The 21,680-nt window shown below is 32.5% G+C and overlaps 1 long non-coding RNA gene across 5 annotated transcripts; it reads left to right on the top strand.

Annotated features, from left to right (window-relative positions):
* The first annotated feature begins 1,562 nt into the window (after nt 1-1,562).
* On the top strand, nt 1,563-17,073 carry LOC139519757 (uncharacterized). Of its 5 annotated transcripts, none has more exons than XR_011663676.1 (5): nt 1,563-1,620; nt 12,953-13,150; nt 13,859-14,088; nt 14,720-14,812; nt 16,169-17,073. It is a non-coding gene; the product is annotated as an uncharacterized lncRNA (long non-coding RNA). The 5 variants fall into 5 exon arrangements; XR_011663677.1 differs by having other exon boundaries at nt 1,588-1,616; XR_011663678.1 differs by lacking the exon at nt 1,563-1,620 and adding an exon at nt 2,422-2,705.
* The last annotated feature ends 4,607 nt before the right edge of the window (nt 17,074-21,680 follow it).

Below are 21,680 nucleotides of genomic sequence, written 5' to 3'. Positions count from 1 at the left end.
TCACCTACTTATGGAAAATGTGTGATAAAATTACTTAGATAAGTTCACAATAATTTATTCGAAGGTAAAAAGATAAGCACTGTTCCCTAATATAATATGCCGGATACAATAGAAATACTAATGACCATCATATACTATATGTATAAATGCTTTATTAATAACAACTATAAGAGAGAAGATGTGGTATGATTGCCAATGAGACAACTCTCCACAAGAGACCTAAATGACACAGAAATTAACAACTATAGGTCACATTACGGCCTTCAACAATAAGCAAAGCCCATACCGCATAGTCAGCTATAAAAGGCCCCGAAATGACAATGTAAAACAATTCAAACGAGAAAACTAACGGCCTTATTTATATATATAAAAAAATGAACGAAAATAAATATGTAACACATAAACAAACGACTCCTGACTTGGGACAGACACATACAAATAAAATTGAGAATGGAAATGGGGAATATGTCAAAGAGACAACAACCCGACCATAGAGCAGACAACAGCAGAAGGTCACCAACAGGTCTTCAATGTTTATTTTCCAATCAAAATTCAAGGTGGCTATAGTGACAAATCTAAATCGGTGACCCCCAATTTTTTTCCATCATATATTGTTCCTCAAATCATGAAATACCTTCACACAATTATTTTAGGGGGAAATCACTGGTAGAACTGAATAAGTTGTTAAAGGCTTTTTCAAAGTTTAGGACTACTTTATCTTAGGAAAGGATTTATGTGGGTGAAATGACCTTGGAAAATAGTTTTATTCCCAGCATTTTCATCAAATGAGCATTTAGTGTTTCAACCTAAATAATAATCTCAAGCTGATCTATTAAAAGATGACGCGGCGACAGCTGTCTGTATGGAAATTTTCGTCAGAAAAGCAGAACGCTAATTTTATATCATTTTATGTCAGTAATGACAGTATATCGGAGGTTTTTCTCTAAGCAAGTACAAATTTTCAGAGCCTGACAAGTTGTTGTCTCCATGGTTACTTGTAAACAGTCAAGTTTTTGAATGATATACTTATGTCGACCCCCGCAACACACCGGGTTTTGTTTTTTTGATATTTGTGTTTTTGCTTTTTTGCTTATTATCTGAAACTGAGACTATTATAACACATAACCTCAGTCTTAAAAGGCGAGATCATCGGACTCACCGTTGCACACACTTTCACATAGAAGATCATCAAGTTGAACTATATGTAAAAGACAAAGAAATAGCTCGTAGAACATTTGAAGAGGGCACAACCAATATATAAACTCAATGATAATGACACTCTCAAACATACTATTACAAATTTTTACAAATTTAACAATTACTAATCTAGTATAACTGATCTTTAACCCCCCTTTATAGATGAACCATATTTTCATATGTAGAACAGGTGCTCTCTTTATATAAAGTACTGCTTCTCCTTCCACCATTGGGCATCTAACCATAGTTACATGCTCAGCTCTGCTTCAAGTGCTCTCTATTTTACTATCCACACCGATATGTGTCCACACTTGTAAATTTTTAATTTTTTTTCGGAAAATACTCATTTCCATTCGGAACTTAGCTAGATCTACCACGATGTTGATGATTGGGCGCGGCCATTATCTCTGGAACACATAGTAGGTAACCAAACATTTTCAATGTAAATCTATCCTATTCTAAAAGATATAAATCCCACAGTTATAGGGATGAAACTTTAACAAGCAATACAAGTACATTAATCAGGAGTAATAGGGAGTTATATATATATAGCTAGTGGAGAAGAAGATAAAATTGTATAAAAAAATCAGTTAATCTATTTTGGAGTTTTTGTCCCCTTTATAATGCTTTTTATCAGTTTTTAACTGTGACCACAATATGTTTAGGAGCTAGGTTAAAAGTTTACTGAGTTGGAAAATGGATCAGCATGACAATATGTATATTATTTTTGACTGAAATTTCGAGAAAAGTCTATAAACCTGTTTTGGAGTTATTGCCCCTGAAATAATATAAATTTCCAGTTTTTTAGCTTTTTCCATGAAAAAATAGGAGCTCAGGTGAAAATTGAACATGTAAAAAGGTTCAACCTAACAAGATGAATATATATCCTAAAAAATTAGTGAATATTTGGTCCAGGTGTCAACTTATATTTGAAGTTCCACTGGAAACTTTGTTATAAACAATGTCATAATATCTATACCTGTAGGAACACATATTCTATACCATTTATTCCGTTCGGAACATATACTGTAATTTTTATTCCTCTGGAAATAATATTCCAGAATATTTTTCCTTTCGGAACTTACATTTATATGAAGGAACTTCTATTCCGTGACACCCCCTGTTTCGATATAATCTCTTTATCAACTTGTACTATACTTTTATTCACACATTTTTTGTTGTTATTTTGAAAACATTTTTTAAATATATACATTAATTTAAAGAGAATAATTGGCATGTCGGTGATTACCAATGAGACAACTCTCCACAATAAATGACATAGAAACTAATAACTATAGGTCACTAACACTGTACAGCCTTCAACAATAAGAAAAGTCTTTTAAAATGCATAGTCCGCTATGTCATGTATGTTGATTTTTTACTTCTTTTTTTCAGTTTTGGCTGTTATCTGAAAGTTATACATGTTACAGGAGCTTAAAGCTAAACCTGTAAATTGCAAAAAAATATATAAAAGTCTGAATTAGCAAACTGGTGATTTTATTCTTCAGGTGAACAATACAGGCACAGATATAACTCTTCTTTGTCTTTTTAAAAATTGTTGTGTCTATTTTTGATTGCCATATTTGCATCTTCTCCCCCTTTTTTACATCCTTCAATGAATATCATGATTCTTAATAGTTAATTTCTTTCCTTCCATATTAAAATAAGGAGATGTGGTTGATGATTGCTAGTGAGACAACTATCCACATGAGTTCAAATGAAAGGGATGTTAAACCATATACCATGTATACATGTTGCCTTCAGCATTGAGAAAAACTTGTTATACATGTACCATTTGGTTGGCTATAACAGCATTGTACCAACATGAAAAATGTAAACTAATGTGAACTTTAGAGAAAACTTGTGGTCTGATCGATAATAGTTTGACAACCATTTAAAAAATCTGATTTTTATGTTATTATATAAAACATCACTAACATGTTAAATGACAGGGACTTGTAAAACATTGAATGAGTGATATGAGTAAGTTACAGTAATCATGTTCATTGAACAAAAAATATATAGTTCTGTTACCATTCATACATTTGACTGATGAAAAACTTGACAGTAACATTCAGTGAATGGTATAAAAGTTAACAACTACATTTGTATGGGTCACTAGATATATAAGAAGATGTTATATGAATACCAATTAAACAACTCTCCATCCAAGTCACTATTTTTAAAAGTAAATCATTATAGGTCAAAGTACTATAACTTCAACATGGAGCCTTGGCTTACACCAAACAGCAAGCTATAAAGGGCCCCAAAAATGACAAGTGTGAAACCATTCAAATAGAAAAACCAACAGTCTAATCTATATAAAAATCGAGAAAGACTTATGAACCTCATCAACAAATGGCAACCACTAAACATCATGTTCCTGACTAGTAAAGGTGCAAACAAATGCAGCTGGATTGAACGTTTTGATAGGTACCAACCTTCACCCTTATCTGAAACAATCACAAAATAGACAGACACTGAACATATGTGTAATGCCTTCAACAATGAACAAAACCCATGCCATGCATAGTTAACTTAAAAAGGCCCTGAAATACAAAACAATGTAAAACAATTCTAAATTACCTGATTTATGTGTAACGATATCGCCTCGTCTTATTAATACTAGTGTTGGGGTTGCGACTAGCTCATGAACAAAAACACATCTTACGTTAACGACATTTTAATAAGAGAGAGTAAAACAAAAAGGCGTTTCCGGACATCACTTGTACAGTTCCGTAAAACATATAAACTGAATTACACATATACATATAATATATATCTAAATATATAACATCCCCCGGCAGAAAGAAAATTCCCAATGAATTTTTGCATATGTGGAATTCATACCATAATCAAATAAAATACATGAGCAATAATACCAATATATCTTTCTAACTTTCATAATATTCAAAATTCTCTCAACTTTCAATATATAAAAACAAACAAGTAACTGGTATGGATAACTTTGTGGAATAAGCATCTTGTAACAAATTGCAGAGTACTACATGTATAGAAAATATCTTGTTCGTCATAAACGTGACAGTTAATATCATATGATATAAATTACTATGAAATCACCAGAGACCTTACTCTTATTTTGTAGATAAATGCTAAACGTGATAAAATATGCACACTTTCAAAGAGTCTTCACACAAAAATACAATATAAGACCAGATCATAAAACTCTCATGCACTCTGAATTTCTCGTGAACCATACTATTCACAGCAATACTACTCAGGTTATTCGTGATTAACATATTAAAGTCACTGACAGGTATTCATACAATCTCTTTGGTTATCTATGCCTTACTATTCCAATTTCCATGTTTTGGGGGTATTAAACTTATTTCATTAACAATTCGCACTACAGAAAAAACAATGTTCATTTCTTAAAATAAAGTGTAGTTTTCTTTATAAAGTTTTGACAATACGATGAAGTCTTTAACTAATCCTTGCAACTTTCGAAATTACAAACAAAAGTTTTATACGATACGCAAAATCCTATATTCAAAATGAAAAAAAAAACACAAAAAAAACTTTCTTTTAATTACATGTTCTAAAGTCAATGAATTTGCCTTTCAAAAGTAATTTAGGCTAACTGCCTTTAAATTCTAATAAAAGCTTCATTACAAAAAAAAAACATGTTTATCAAACAAAATTATTCATGTTATCAATAATCAATACAAAATATTGCAATAATCATATATGTAAGTGATGCCGGAATGATATAATAAAACATCAATGCATAATAATACAAAATATAATAGGGAACACACAATAAATGTTCACAATTCTCTTTTCTTTTGCCTCTTGGTCTTCATTTACCATGTTTACGGATATTCAGTATAACGGATATCTTACTATGAGATAAATCTCACAAGTAAGTTTGCGAAAGAATAAAATACAGACGGCAAACACAGATCCTTGACAAATTATTAATATCATGAGTCGATGTTCCAAATTTCGATAAATGTTACGTTGTACATAGCTACTTCATTAAATTGTCATGAGATCAATCTCACAGACAAATAGCAACTTGTGAATATATACAGTTGTATTGCGCATGTAGTCATGAGAAAACTCTCACAGACAAATAGTCTACTTGTGAAGATATATATATACAGTTGTATCGCGCATGTACTCATGAGATAAATCTAACGAGTATATAAATGGTGGACGCTAATTAAATAAAGATGATGATATGACAATAAAAATGTTTAAATTTTTGGCGGAGGTCGAGATTTTAATTTGGCCTTTGCTTTCGGTCCAAGCTGATGTTCTTGAAGCCACATAGCGTGTTGGGCTGGTTCACCAACTATATGAGCAAGATACGCTCTTTTTCCATTCATAATTTTGTGCGCTAGAAATCTTTTCACTTTTAACTGACTTGCAGACGTTGATTCGCTAGATACGTCAACCTCACTAAAATGAATGAAATTATTATCTTTGAACCTAGCGGGTAATTTCTTAGTGCGCTTTGGGCGAGACATGGCTGTACTATTTTCAACAATCAAAATATTGTCTGATTTGCTTGTATTATCAGAATCGGGAGTATTTTCAGATAAATTGTCATAATTGGTGTTCTGGTTGTCCTTAACAGGCGTATTATCCTCATCCATAGATGTATAATCTTGCACTTCAACATCGTCTAGTTTCGTATGAACAGGGTCCATAAAATATTTTGACGGATTTGGTTTTCTCACATACGCAGATTTCAGTCTATTGATATGCACTGGCTTTGATAAAATTTTGTTCGTGTGTGGGTCCTTCAGGGTGTACATATGAGGGCTATTTACTGCAGAAATCACATATGGACCGGCAAATTTATTCTTAAATTTTTGTCCTGACCCGGTTGGCTCTTTCAACAAATAAACATAGTCGTTTTCATTAAATGAAATATTTGATATTTTGTCCTTATTTACTCGGTCCATCATTTTAACTTTTGAATTGATAGCATTTTTCTCGACTTCAGTACGTATAATGTTTAATTTTTCACATTGTTGTTTCAGATACGTATGGCAATCTTTAGGTACAGACGAAAAGTCGGTGTCCTTAATATGTAGAGACAACGGAAATTGGGGTCTTTTCCCAAACACTATTTCAAAAGGCGAAAATCCAACACTTTGGTTTGGCGTATTGTTCATCGAAAATACTATTCCCGGTAATACGTCCTCCCATGGTTTTCCTTTTACAATAAACGGTGTTAGTCTTTCCGATAAAGTTCTGTGTGGTCTCTCACATGCTCCCAAACAATGATGAGCGAAGCTAGGGGAATATTCCTGAATAATATCCAATAAACGACAAACTTCTCGGAAACATTTACCAATAAATTCCGATCCTTGATCACTAACGATAGTTCGACAAACTCCAAATTGCGTGACTAATCTAAAAAGAGCATTTCCGACTGTTAACGGATCTGTGTTAGGTATCGGCTCTGCAAACATGTATTTACTAAATAAGTCAATTGCAGTAAAAATGTAAGAATTGCCACTTCGAGAGACAGGGACGGGTCCATATTGAAGGTCCATTTCCCAAACTTCAAATGGTGCACACGGCGTAGGAAATGACGTAATGGACGCTTTTGTTTTTAGAGTGGTATTTTTCCTGCTTTGACATTCATGGCATGAACGAATATAATCAGTTACTTTTTCACTCAAATTCGGAAAATAGTACTGTTCTTGGATTAAATCAAGAGTATTTTGTATACCACAATGTCCACCTAATGTCGAATCATGATGTAATGCAATTATTGTTTTCAATGAAATTTCCGGGACAACTAGCTGAAAATTATTCATTGTTTTTGCACGCACTGATTTCCTATTTCGTGTATGAAATAATATTCCATTGATCAAGTGAAAATTTGGTATTAATAAAAGAATTCTACGCGCTTCTTTCTGCAGCTTTGGTAGTTCGTTTCTTTCAAGATACTGAATTAAAGGTCTGCAGTTTGTGTCATTGCGCTGCAATTCATGTATCGACTCTGTACTAAATCCCTTTTCCCGAAAAATGTCATTCGATTTCAAAATATTTACATTTGGATCACTATCAATACCAGTATCAGAGTCTCGTTTGTTGGTATAATTGTTCGTAATTTCATTTTCACTGGTATAAGCAACCTGCGTTTCATTAACGTCAGTAGTTTGCTCAAATATTTTGTCCGAATCCTTTACATTATCACTTGCAGTGCTTTGATTAAATATTTTGTCTGGCTCTTCATTTTGAGAATTTTCAGTGCTTTGATTGAAAAATGTTGCATCACATTGAGAAGTAGCACTATCAGTACTATGATCAAATATTTGATCCGATTTTGGTAAATTAGTCGACTGAGTGATTTGTTGATAAACTTTTTCAAACTGGTTCAACTGATCAGAAATCGATATTTGAGTATGCTTTGAGTCACAATCGGTCAGTTTATTCAAAGGTTCTGATTTTTTCACTACGTTATATTTCTTTTGTGGGTAAAGTTGTATCGTTTTTCGCGGTTTACGTTTCTTTGCTACACGTGCAAACTGTTGATCAATGTCTTCAGTGTCGGCATCATATTCATTTTGTGCCTGTAACAATACATTTTTGCGTGGAACACTATTATCGACGGTGTACATCGGAACTGGCGCAGGCAGACACATATTGTTCAATTGTAAATTTTTACTGTCGCTAGTATCCGAGTCATGTAATAAAGTGGTCAATTGAATACCTCCTGGAACAATTATTTGACCTGTATTTTCCGGTTCATATGGGAAGTACGGATCTTGCTCGTCTGGACTTTCAAAGGCGTTATTAGTCTCTTGCGTGCATCGTGACAAAGCATCCGGAACCTGCATTTCCCTCGCAGGTTTGTATTGAATTTCAAAATTATATTGCTGCAAAATAGCAATCCATCGCTCATAAATGGCGCCTTTCAGTTGGTTGCTAAATAGCGGTTTCAACGCTTGGTGGTCGCATTCTATAACAAACGGCTGTGTACGTAGGTATGATGAACATTCTAAAACGGCGGTAACCATGCCAAGTAATTCTAGCTTTGTTGGGCCATATGATTTCTGCCATTTACTAAGTGCTTTAGATCCGAATCGTATAACACGAATTTCATCAGTTTCGCTCATTTTCTGATATAGCACGTAACCAATCCCCTTACAACAAGAGTCTACAGCAAGTCTAAATGGTAAATTGAAGTTTGGAAAGGCTAGAATAGGAGAATCTAGCAGGAGTGATTTAACATTCTGAAATGCACGTTGTTGTTCATCGGTCCAGCTAAAACGTTCATATTTCTTTAAAAGTCTCGTCAGAGGTTCCATTTCAGCACTGAAATTTTTGATGTATTTCCGAAACCAATTAAATAAACCAACAAGGCGGCGTAACTCTTTCACATTTTTTGGTATAGGATAATCAACGATGGCCTGAACACGGTCCGGTGGTGGCTCAATTCCTTTATTTGAAATTTTATGACCTAAGTATATGCAAGAGTTCTGAGCAAAAGTACACTTTTTGGGTCCCAGCTTTAAACCAGCATTCGAAAGTCTTTGAAAAACGTTCCGTAAATCTTCAATATGCTGATCGAATGTTTCGGATGCAATAAGGATATCATCAAGATAGCACAAACATGATTTAAAAGTTAATCCTTTAAGTACTTTATCCATCAACAGTTGAAAAGATGCTGGAGATGAGCTCAGTCCCATCGGTAATCTTAAAAATTTAAAAGTACCAAAACATGTATTAAAGGCTGTGTAACGTTGACTGTCTTTTGAAATCGGTAGCTGAAAAAATCCAGACGATAAGTCTATTGATGTCAGAAAATTCGGTGTTTTTGTAGAAAACGATTCAGTGAGATCTTGTAAATCTGGGATTGAATACGAAAAGTGCTGAGTCATGGAATTTAAATACCTAAAGTCACAACAGAAACGAAATTTTGACAAACTAGTCTCTTTCGATGAAGCATTTGTTTTGCCTTTTGTGTACGTTCTTTTCGACACAAGTACAACCGGACTTGTAATAGGGACATCTTCTGTTTCGTCTACCGGTGCAATTACACCTTGTCTCAAAAGTTCATCTAAATGATGTCTTAGAATATCCTTCTTTTCAGGAGTTAAACGATATGAACGTTGGTGTTTCGGTTTAAAGTCGGGCTTCAAACATATTTGGTGTTGAACAACATTGGTAAAGCCTAAGTCAGGGTTTTCCTCGGTTACAAATAATTCTTTATTAGAATGTAAAAATTCAATCAATGTCGATTTCTGTACTTCAGTTAAGTATTCGGGAATATTAAAATAAGAAATAAATTTAGAGTCGATCTCAGTATCTTTAATCACCGGTTCAGTCGACAATTGAATATTTTGAACAAAATGAGTGTCATTATTTTCACTCAAAGGCATACATACATGATCCTTAGAAAATGGTTCAAGCTCCGCTAAAATCTGTCCTTTATTCAAATGTACAATTTCATTAGTAAAATTCAATATTTTAATCGGGACTTGTTTCTCTCGATTTACTGTCACAACAGCTTTTGATATTAGGACTCCGCGGTCTTTAGATATTTTAGAAGTACATATACCTTGCATTCCATATTGCACTTTTCCATTTACGTGTCCCCAAATAAGGACTTCTGAATTCGGAGGTAAAGAAGCAGGACTTTGAGTTAGAACTTTGAACTGTTTAGATTTTATGCAACAATCACTAAAGTCAAGAACGATATTCTTGGAATACAAATAATGCGTTCCTAAAATTAAAGGATGCGATGTTTGCGCTAAAATATATACAGGAATCCAGTGCTTGCCTTGGGGCACAGAAATCTTAACCTTAGCAGTTCCATAAATTTGCACTGTTTGATTATTCGCTAAAGTAATTTTGTCACTCGTAGCACTAAACTCGGACTTCATGGAATCGGGTATTGAATTAAAAAGTTGCGAAGACATGACATTTATTGAGCTACCTGTATCAATTAATGCTGAAATTTCCTGATTTGCAATTCGCACAGGCATATACAAAAATTTACAAACAAATGTTGAATCGTCGTCACTTGTACATTCAGTTGATTCTGAATAATTTACAGTTTTATCAGAAATGTTATTAATAACATGGGCAGACTCGTGTACAGAAATTTTATCTAGTCGCCGCCCCGGGGGTCCTGCCCTGTGAACCCCGGGTTCCGCCGGTTTCCCGAATAGTTTACACACTGTGGACTCTTATGGCCCGTTTGGCCACAAATATGACAAATAAATGAGGAATCTATATTACCCTGTTCATTCCAATTGCAGGCACGTGCAAAGTGTCCTGGCGCTTGACATTTACGGCACAGTCCACGGTCATATTGATATACTTGACGATCTCGATTTCGTAGACGAGAAAACCGATCGTTTTCTTTTACATCACAAGAATTATCTAGTTGCTGTGAAAAGTTTGTGGCAAGTTTTGACACGGCTTGGGTTAGACTGTTTATTTGTCCTTGTAATTCACTAACTACATCGGTTTTGAAATTGTTTAAATCTTTCACCGCAGCAGGTGTGTTATTGGCAGATTTAGTAACAGCAGCTACAAGTGGGGCTTCGTCCTTTCGATAACCGTAAGCTTCGCCCATTTTGGCAGCTGCTAGGCAATTTGCGCTATCACTATGGTGACCTGCCCGAACAAAAAAGGCGAGTTGATCAGGCAAACCCTTTATAAATTTAATCAGTATTTCGTGATCACTTTTGTGCAAAATTGCTGCTTTTTCAAGGAGTTGAGCGTAAAAATCGTCAATTGATTGCCCTTTTGAAAGCTTTAATGTTTCAAATATTTCACCTTCAAGAAGTATAGTTGGACTTCGAAAATCAACATCAATATATTGCTTCTTGTACACCTGTTCAAATGTTTGCCATACATGCTTATTGTCGGCTGGAAGAGTATTGAACCAAGTAAGAGCTGGACCACAAAGGTGCAAATGAAAAGCGGCAATTTTTCTAGCATCTTCTTCAGGTAATATATGATGTAACACGGCATAAGACTCAAACTCACTCAAAAACTGAAATGCATTTTCATGTGGGTATCCCCCAAATTTACGGCAATTTGCTAACTTTTCCATTTTGTGAAAAGAATTATGTTTGAAATTTGATATGGGAGGTTGAACTTCGTCGTCAAGTGTTGAAGAAACTACGGTATTTGGCGTACTAGAATCGGTAAAATCTGAGGTTTGAAATTTATCAAATTGTGTCCAGGCAGGGGTAATTGGTGTCTTTACATTTGGCAGACTAAACGAAGTATTTAACTGTAGTGGAGAAGCCGCTGGTTGCAATAAATAGCCAATATCGGGTTCTATGTCGTCTGTTATTTGGTTATATAATAGAAAATCGTCTGTAAATACAGACTCGTTGTCAGATTCCGACATTTACCCAATAAAAATACAATGTTTTATATATATATATATATCACACGGAAAAATCAGTAATGAGAAAAATCTCACATACTGTACGCTCAGCTGTAAGTAGACGAGCAGAAATGAGATAAATCTCACATTCTACATAAATGAAAATAAATACAGGCAATGCATACTATAATTAATCTTTATTTTTGCAATCTCATATTATTCCAATTTATTCCGTCTATACAAGACCATATATATTTGAATATACCCACGGACGTCCATGATGTTTTCTGACACGGGGAAGAATCATCTACTATGTATAAATGACGATTCAATGTATTAAAATAAATGTCTCTATGTTTGTTTGGATATATAGTTTTAAAATAAATATTTGTTCGAATAATTCACTAGTCTAATGCTCTCATAATGTATCCATATTGACGAATCAACCACGTGTGTCGTCCTTGTGTATGGGGTCTACATGTATTATCAACGGGAGTCACATTTTCAAAAATAATTAAAATGTCTTTTAAAAACAGCAAATATTCTCATAAAATTGTTAAAAGTCTCCTAATAATCTTTTTAGGGTCACTCCACCATGTAACGATATCGCCTCGTCTTATTAATACTAGTGTTGGGGTTGCGACTAGCTCATGAACAAAAACACATCTTACGTTAACGACATTTTAATAAGAGAGAGTAAAACAAAAAGGCGTTTCCGGACATCACTTGTACAGTTCCGTAAAACATATAAACTGAATTACACATATACATATAATATATATCTAAATATATAACATATGTATAAAACAAAATAAATGAAAGAATAGATGTAAAAGACATTTATTTAACCAGGTTTGTTTATTATGTCCAATATATATTAAATATGATAAAACAAAGATTTTTTTACACTACAAACATGTATTTTAGATTTGATGTCATTTATATCCTACATTTGTACATGTGATTTACAAAATTTGATCTTTTCTAGTATTAATTGAGAGTTAATTTCCACCAAACTCAAATACAAAAAGGCTGTTTACTCGAAACACATGAAATTCAGGAAAGGCACTTTAAAATCTGCTTTATGATAGAGTCTAAGTACGATAAAAGATGTAAATGAGTGAACATGGTGAAAATATAAATGAAAATATTTATTTTTCACTATATATTGGTGGATACCCCCATTTTATAATGGCCTCCCATGAACACCAAGTATGTTTAAATTGATCATCCCTAATACCTAATGGAAAAAAGCATACCTAACCTTTACTTGTTTCAAGCTTAAAATTTACCTCAAAGGAAAATTTACTCATTCAAATTTTATGAAAACATTGTGTTCATACATTAGTTCCACTACATCTTTTAGGAGAGATCTTGAAACTAATTTGTATAAATTGAAATCTTTATCATACATTTCAGGTCAACCTTCTCATTTATATTGGCAGAATATATAATTATTATTAACTGACGAAAAATAAAGGAACTGTTGAAAATGCATGGAGAAATTTGATGGGCAAGGACAGACATAAAGCTTAACATCAGAAAACCTCTGGATTCTCGGAACTGTTTATCACATCGACATTATCAACATGATCAAATCAGATAGGTTTTAAAAAAGTATATATTGTAAAAGACTTTACACCTTTCACAAAATATCTTACTACTAAAAATGCTAGCAAGTATTGAAATGTTCCTGACACGCAATTATTATCATACCCCTTATCTTGAAAAGATGGGGCATTTATTGATGCACATGATTGTCAGTATGCTGTCTGTCCACCATTAAAAATTTTAGTTTTATGATGATGATTACAGTATCCCTTGACCAAATCTGATGAAATTTAAACATCTTGGATAATACTTTATACTGGTCAAGTTTGATTATGATAGCTTTGATGTTTATTGTTCAAGAGTTATGACTAAATATGCCCCTTATATAATTATCCACGACCACCTTGAAAGTTTTTTTTAAATCTCTTGCCAAATTTGTTTTTAAGTTCTTTAAGAACACAATGCAAGTTGGTTCATGAATGACAGATCAAGTTAATTTTGACATTTACTGTTTTAAGAGTTATTACCCTTATTTACCTAAAAATTCAGATTTATTTTGTGTTTCTTGTTAATAATGCACCATTTGAAAAAATCTTTTTTTCAATTTTATTATAATTTAACACAAGCATGACAAGTGAGGAAACTTAAAATACTGGTCACATTCAATTGTGATTTTGGTTTGTGGCAACTTAAAAATCCTAGTATGAATTATATATATAGAGTATATAAAATGTTATTCTGCAACATACACCTGTATTCCCAACTTTATTCTAGGCTTGAAGAATTTTCAGTTTCACTTGACATGAGTGCATGCTGGATGATTTCAGCTTTAATCAACACACAGTACTGGGAAGAAGTTAAGACACACCATGTGGTTTATGCTTACATTTTGTCTGTCAGAGATGAAATAGTGAAGAAAAAAACAAGCCTGACTAGGAAATGTGACATTGATCCACTTACGACAAAGATTTCAGTTTATTGTCCATTGACCGGCATGTGATTAGGTATAGTCTTTAATACCAGTACTTTGGATACCATGCTTTTGTGTCTTCCACTACCATTGGGAGCTGTTGGGTGTGTGTATGATTAATGGAAGAAACCACCAATCACAACAAAACTAAAATGAAACTTATTTCTCTTATTTTTTTGTGTTTATTTATAAATAAATAACTGCATATCTTAAATTTTTAAAGAAAATCGTAATGTTTAATAGTTTTCTGAAAGTTGTATGTTTATTGATGGTAACAACTTAACATCATATATGTAAACCAACTTATTTTTCAGGGATAGTAGATTTTGTGTAAAGCCCTTTCCAGCTGACTTAGCAGTAATTTATTCTTGTGATTTTCAACCAAAATGCTATTGATTTCTGTTAGGAAAGACCCCAATTTTAGTTAATCCTGACAATTTTCATTCCAATTAAATGCCTTGGGTTGAGCAATATCAAATTACCTAGTAAGACTGGCTTTTTCTTCCCTGCTTTACCTCTGACAGACAACATATGTGCCTTTTTCTTTCTTTCTTAAACTCACAAAAGTTTCAAAAGTAATAGTCTACAAAAATAAGTTGTGTACAGTTTTGTAGATTTAGGATCTTCTTTAAATTATACATTTATTACACACTTTTTAATTACAGTGATATATTATATGATGGAAAGTTAAAGCTGGAAGTAAGGTGCATACCATGAATTCATGAAAGTACCTGACAAGTGGACTTGCAAGATCTGGTGTAAGTGAACATATGTGAATTGTTGAAGAAGCACAATAAAAGAAGTCCATGAAGTTTTTGAAGATCTTGTTGTCAGGTTAATTTCAAGTCATCCCTTTCATACTTTACACATTTGTTTGCCTTAATTGATATATCCCCATTGATTGACATATAACTTGATACCAGCTAAAACACAAGTCACCTAAAATTGGATTGCCATCAAATCTTAACTTGTTGAAATAGTGTACATGGCTTTGTGCTTTGAACAATTAGTCCAATTAAAACTTTCAACAGGTTGTCAACTATATTAGGCAAACATATTCAACAAGTGACAAATAATATCAAAAATATTTTAACACCCTCAGCACTTTTATAATATGTATAATATCAGAATTATTAAAATTTATGTTATTTGTCCAATGATTTAACAAAAAAATTTATGAGGTTCAGTAGTTTGATTGATTTGAAATAAGATATCAAATATCAGAATGTCAACTGAAGAAAATGTAGAGACAGTGTTCTAGGATTTTTTTGGCACCTTGACTTACCACGGGTAAGATCAATAAAAAAATTACTTACCCACATCTAAAAGTTAAATCCGCCAACCAATGCGGACGGCGCAAAAAAAAACGATTTCTTACTAAATTTGACAAATATGTTATAGTTATTACTATGTCATTTATTAAGAGCTATAATAAATGCAACTGTAAGTTTATTTTCCTCCGATGACAAGAAAAAAAATCGTTTATGTCCCGATTTAAGCACCAGTTATCAATCCGGATTTTCCGATTTTACCGACACCGTGACCGACTTTTAGAATGATAGGAGAAGAATGTGGTCTCTTTTGCGCTTGATTACACCTAGTAAACGAGTGCTTGAATAAAAGCGCCGATAGACATCGACAAAATCTTCGATCTTTTATCAAAGTTTTTTCTCGTGATTTAATAAAAATAAAAAGCAGATATGGGAAAATTGAAGAGGACCGGGAAATTTCAAGAGTTTTTCGGCTTCCCCGAACTTGAAAATTGACTTACAATGTACCACCGGGTGACAAAGGCTAAAAAATGACTTACCCGTTGTCCTAATCCACTTACCCCGGGTAACGGGTATTAATGGGAATCCTAGAACACTGTAGAGAGTGCACAGACAAAATAAGAAAATGTAGAGAATGCACAGACAAAATAAGAAAATATATGGATTCACAGAAACAATAGTTGTATAATCATGTATATAGGAATAATAGGTATAATATTAAGACTTCTAATTCTGGATACTATTTTTTGTTTGCAGAAATCAGAGATGTATTGAATAGATTTTAAATGACACTGTTAAATCTGACACAAAATAATCTAATAGATGGTATTTTATTTTTTTCAGTATCTGACTTTATTGGTAGATGTAATTGAACAGTTTAATAAACCAGCTCCAGAAAATCTAGATCATTGTTCCAATACTCCAGCAAAAAGATTTATCATTAGAATTCCAGGAAGTCACAACAAATTTATTTTATGAATTGATCCTTAACACTATCATCATTGCAATGGGTTTAATATTATACCAGGCTCTTGAGTCTGAGGAAAGGAAAGTTATTTTCCTTAGTTTACTGTTAAAATAGAGAACCTGAATAATGAAAAGAAGCTTTTTTTTGGCATGTGATAGTAATTATTTTATTGAAGTTGTATACTGGCCGGGTTTACCCTGCGTCCATTTTCTTCTTGCCACGCCTTTGGCTAATGCTTTAAGTGGTTTTCATGAAACTTTGATGAATTATTTATTTCTATTGAAATGAGCTACCTTTCGTTTGATAGAAATTTTAGATTTTACTTTTCCTAGCTATGGGGATTTTTTTGTTAAAAAAAAGGGGGATTTTCCTGTTTTTGGACAAGAATTCATAAGTGCTTTGAGCAGTTTCATGGAACTTTGATGACTGCTTTATTTCTATTGATGTGAGCTCCCTTAAGCTTTTTTTTTTTTTTTTTATAAATTTCTGATATGAAATATAGGCATTATGGAATGTTATAAATGACAGGCATATAATGTGCTCATTGCACTGTTGTATATTTAACTAGTTCATTGTAAATTCTATTTCTCAAATTAGGTTTGTGTGTAACATCTTTTTTATTGTTTTTTTTTCTTAAAAGTTCCTCTTGCTAATTTTTCTCTTACTTATTTAATTGTATTTTATTGTAAACTTTAAGTTTTTAATCAATTGTAACCTGTTGACTATTTTTTTAAACATCATTTATTGTATATATTCTAACTATTTTGTTGTGATGTTTTTTTGTTGTTGTAAACTTTGTTATCGCTATTTTGTGCATTTTTCCTTTGATCTTCTTTTGTGATAATTTTCATATCATGCTTCTCGCTTGAGATGGAAAAATTATCGCTAGAAACTAAGGAGACCACGTGGCGTTGCTAACGAAATTGACATGAAATTGACAACGTCGTCACAGGTAAAATAGCGATAAACAGATTATCATTGGTCATCTCAACTCGATTGCTTTTCTCACTTTCGCTGTACCAGCTCAAGCGAGAAAAGCAATCTCGTTGAGATGATCAACGATAATCTATAAATATGTGAGAAACTGTGAGTGAATAAATGTCCCTTGTTTCATTGTCAATGTCGCATGTTTTGTATCTTTAAGTAGAAATCAGGTATTCTTAAAACGAAACATTTATTTAATCTGAACTTCCAACCTCATTTAGTTTCCACATTTATGAAATTTATATCAAAGGTTTATACATGTATCAGCAATGTCTCATCCAAATATATCTGTTTTCAGTGATTGTGATGAATTTTATATTATATATCTGTTTTCTTTTAAATATGTAGAACTAGGTATCTAGTTTTCTTGTATGAAGTAATATGTTATGTTACGTTAATTTCAAGGTTAATTATTTTAACTTTGATATTAATTTTTTTTACTATGAAATCAAAAATACTTGACATATTGAATATGTTTTTATTATGGAAAATTTTAGTACAATATTTTTTATGCCCCACCTACGATAGTAAAGGGGCATTATGTTTTCTGGTCTGTGCGTCCGTTCGTCTGTCTGTCTGTTCGTCCGTCTGTCCCGCTTCAGGTTAAAGTTTTTGGTCAAGGTAGTTTTTGATGAAGCTGAAGTCCAATCAACTTGAAACTTAGTACACTGGTTGCTTATGATATGATCTTTCTAATTTTAAGACCAAACTTGACTTTTGACCCCAAATTTCAAGGTCCTCTGAACATAGAAAATGAAAGTGCAAGTTTCAGGTTAAAGTTTTTGGTCAAGGTAGTTTTTGATGAAGCTGAAGTCCAATCAACTTGAAATTTAGTACACATGTTACTTATGACATCATCTTTCTAATTTTAAAGCCAAATTAGATTATTTACCCAATTTCATGATCCATTGAACATGGAAAATGATAGTGCGAGTGGGGCATCCGTGTACTTTGGACACATTCTTGTTTTAGTTCATGTTAATTAAGTTTATAACAGTTTATTATTATTACTAGTTTACTTAAAGGCACACATTGTATGCAACAAGAGCAACACAATATAGTATACAAAATGATAAATTGGTCAATAAATATGACAAGAGAAGAAAAAACACAACCCTTTTATCACTAGGGGTGGGAAAGGGGTTTTAAGTATTTGTGAAATATGGTCAGGATAGTACTAGCATAGGACAAAAAATTTCCAGATAGATATAGTATTAGTATAGTGTTTATGTACTTTGCATTGAAGCTAATATTGACCTGGTTTTACGAATCAGGTTTGTCAGTTCTGTTCCGCTTACACTTTTCCGTTGTTTTGATGTCAGACTATTTCATGGGCAAAAACTCAATCAATACTTATAAGTGTCATATTTTATGCTTCAGTCAAAAATGAGAATTATATTTATTGTTGCTTTAAGGGTATAATATGTGTTAGGATTATGTTTTCTATTAAAGATTTGGGAGTGATGTTTAATGAGTATTTCTGATGGTATATATATGCTACGTATAAATTAAATTTTTAGTTGCCTTTTCAATAAAGCAATCATTTACTATTATGAAGTTTTTGTGTTTGTTGCCAATCTCAAATGGTTTTAACAGCAAAAGCAGAACAGTAGTAAAAAAAACCAAATTGAGCACAGCAAGTATTCTAGTAATTAAAGTAATAAGTAAAAAGCTGCTTTGGTCCTGATGTTCATAATGGCACCGTCTTCCCTATTTTGATGATTAAAACTTGTATTTCCTTGATGTCATAAACAATTTGTGTACAAGTCAAATACAACTTCCAGTTGCTTGTTAACAGTAAAGAATACTACCACAGCAGAGTAGATAAACAGGATTTTTCTGAATATTAATTTCAAAAATTAAAATCTATTTTAGTTTAAAATGATAAAATCCCAATAATAAATATGCGCAATAATTTCTGAATTTACAGTATATGAAATTAGGGTTTTCAAACCACTCCTTTTTTAAGTGAATGGTTCAAGAATGAATCATGAAATATATATTATCTGCACATCAATAAAACAAAGCCTTGATCAGCTAGCAAAGAAATTAATTTCTCATACAGATAAAATATCGAATAAGTGATTAATGTAGGTAAATTTTTAGGACAACTTACTCTTTTAACATGTTTATGACTGCAAACATTTGCAATCATAAAATGGTATGGCTATTTAAATGGTGTTTAAAAGAAAAATCAAAGTCTTTGATTCTTGGGATTATGAAAAATGCTGGATCTAACTGCACATTTAGATTTTTGACCCCACTTTAAATTGGTCCATATTAAAGTCCAAAGGATCCAAATTGTTTGATTTCAAGAAATATTTAATATGTGGTGTCCCTTTTAAGATGCTGAATCTTAAGTGAATTTAGACATTGATTTTTTAACCCAATTTTCAAATTAACTGGTCCATATTGAGGTCTGAAAGGTCCAAATTGAAGATAAATGGACTTCATCAAAAATTGAATTCTTCGGATTGTTAGATATATTGAATTAAAACTTGTGTTTAGATTTGTGATTTTGGTCCAAATTTTCAAAAAAAAATTCAAATATTGGGTCCATTTGATATGTTGAATCTTATTGTGAAATAAGACTTTAATTTTTGGGCTTACTGAGCAAATTTATGGCAAGCCATTTTTGCTATTTATTATAACTTCATTAAATCTCATAAACTTTACTAGATATAATGTATATTATATAGTTTATGAGATATCTTCTTTAGTTTATAAGATATATTATAAAGTTTATGAGATACCTTAAATAGTTTATGAGATATCTTATATAGTTTATAAGATATCTCATATAATTTTCTTTATAAGAAATCTCATATAATTTTCTTTATACGATATCTCATAATTTTCTTTATAAGATATCTCATATACTTTGAAAGATATCTTGTATTATATCTTGTAAACTATATTTTTTTTTTATATCATATATGAGATGTTTTATAAGATATCTCCTTAAATATACAACATATCTTATATATTACATGAGATTTCTTGAAATTCTAATAAATAGTAAAACAGTTTGCCATACATATTGGTCCGTTTTGAGGTCCAACAGGTCCTAAAATTAAATTTTGTATGATGAACACAAGGTGTTTTGTTATATTGTGAACCCATGGATCTAACCATATATTTATAGGTAAATGAGATAAGAAGATGTGGTATGATTGCCAGCAAGACAACTCTGTTCAAGAGGCAAAAATGTTGCAGGCATTAACAACTATAGGTCAACTTGCAGATTTTTTACAAGGTTAAAAACCCATAAAAACTGAATAATCAGCTATAAAAGGACACCAAATTACAAATGTAAAACAATTCAAAGGAGAAAATTTACAGCCAATATATGTTAAAAATAATGAACGAAAAACAAATATGTTAAAACAGCAACAAACGGCAGCCATTGAATTAAAGGCTCCTGACTGGGACAGCCACATACGAAATGTGGCGGAGATGAAATAGTTGGATGGCGCAAAACCCTCTCCTACCATGGGACATTGGTACAACAGCACAAAACAATGAACTATAAAATATAACAAGCAACAACCATTCAATTTAGCTCCTTCCTTACTTGGAACAGGCACATACAAAATGTTTGAATGTTCCAACATTTCCCCTAACAAACTATATAAAAATCAGTCGGAGAATGGCTTAACTCATCAGATGGGTCAAAATAAAAATAAAGAATCTTAACAAAAACACAATGTTTCCAATTTCAAAATTCTTGGACCACACTCATTTGCTGTCAGAAACCTATGCTGTCAAATATTTAATCCCAATTCAAATTAAGAACTGTATAAAGATTAAATGATGTGTATAGTTTCCCCAACTGTTCAGTGTTCGATAAGAAACAAATGTTCCATGGTTCAACGAAGCTAAGTTTTATGCAAAATATATGACATAACCAGTTTACTGTGTATCTATTTACCAGCATTACCATCATTCTAGTATACGTTAGATTGAGTGATCGTTGATTGCTTTAGTCCAGTGGCAAAAATTTCTGCACGTGAGACATAGTATGTTGTTTACTTTAGTCCAGTGGCAACTATTTCATGCATGTAAGACAGAGTTTGTTGTTTGCCTTAGACCAGTGGCAGATATGTCATGCATGTGAGACATAGTTTGTTGTTTGCTTTAGTCCAGTGGCAAATATTTCTGCACGTGAGACATAGTTTGTTGTTTACTTTAGTCCAGTGGCAACTATTTCATGCATGTGAGACAGAGTTTGTTGTTTGCCTTAGACCAGTGGCAGATATTTCATGCATGTGAGACATAGTTTGTTATTTGCTTTAGTCCAGTGGCAAAAATTTCTGCACGTGAGACATAGTTTGTTGTTTACTTTAGTCCAGTGGTAACTATTTCATGCATGTGAGACAGAGTTTGTTGTTTGCCTTAGACCAG

This window comes from Mytilus edulis, chromosome 4 (genome assembly GCF_963676685.1).
Source record: "Mytilus edulis chromosome 4, xbMytEdul2.2, whole genome shotgun sequence".
Classification (NCBI taxonomy): Eukaryota; Metazoa; Mollusca; class Bivalvia; order Mytilida; family Mytilidae; genus Mytilus; species Mytilus edulis.
Note: the sequence above shows the minus strand (reverse complement) of the source record. Positions and strands in the feature narration are given on the sequence as shown.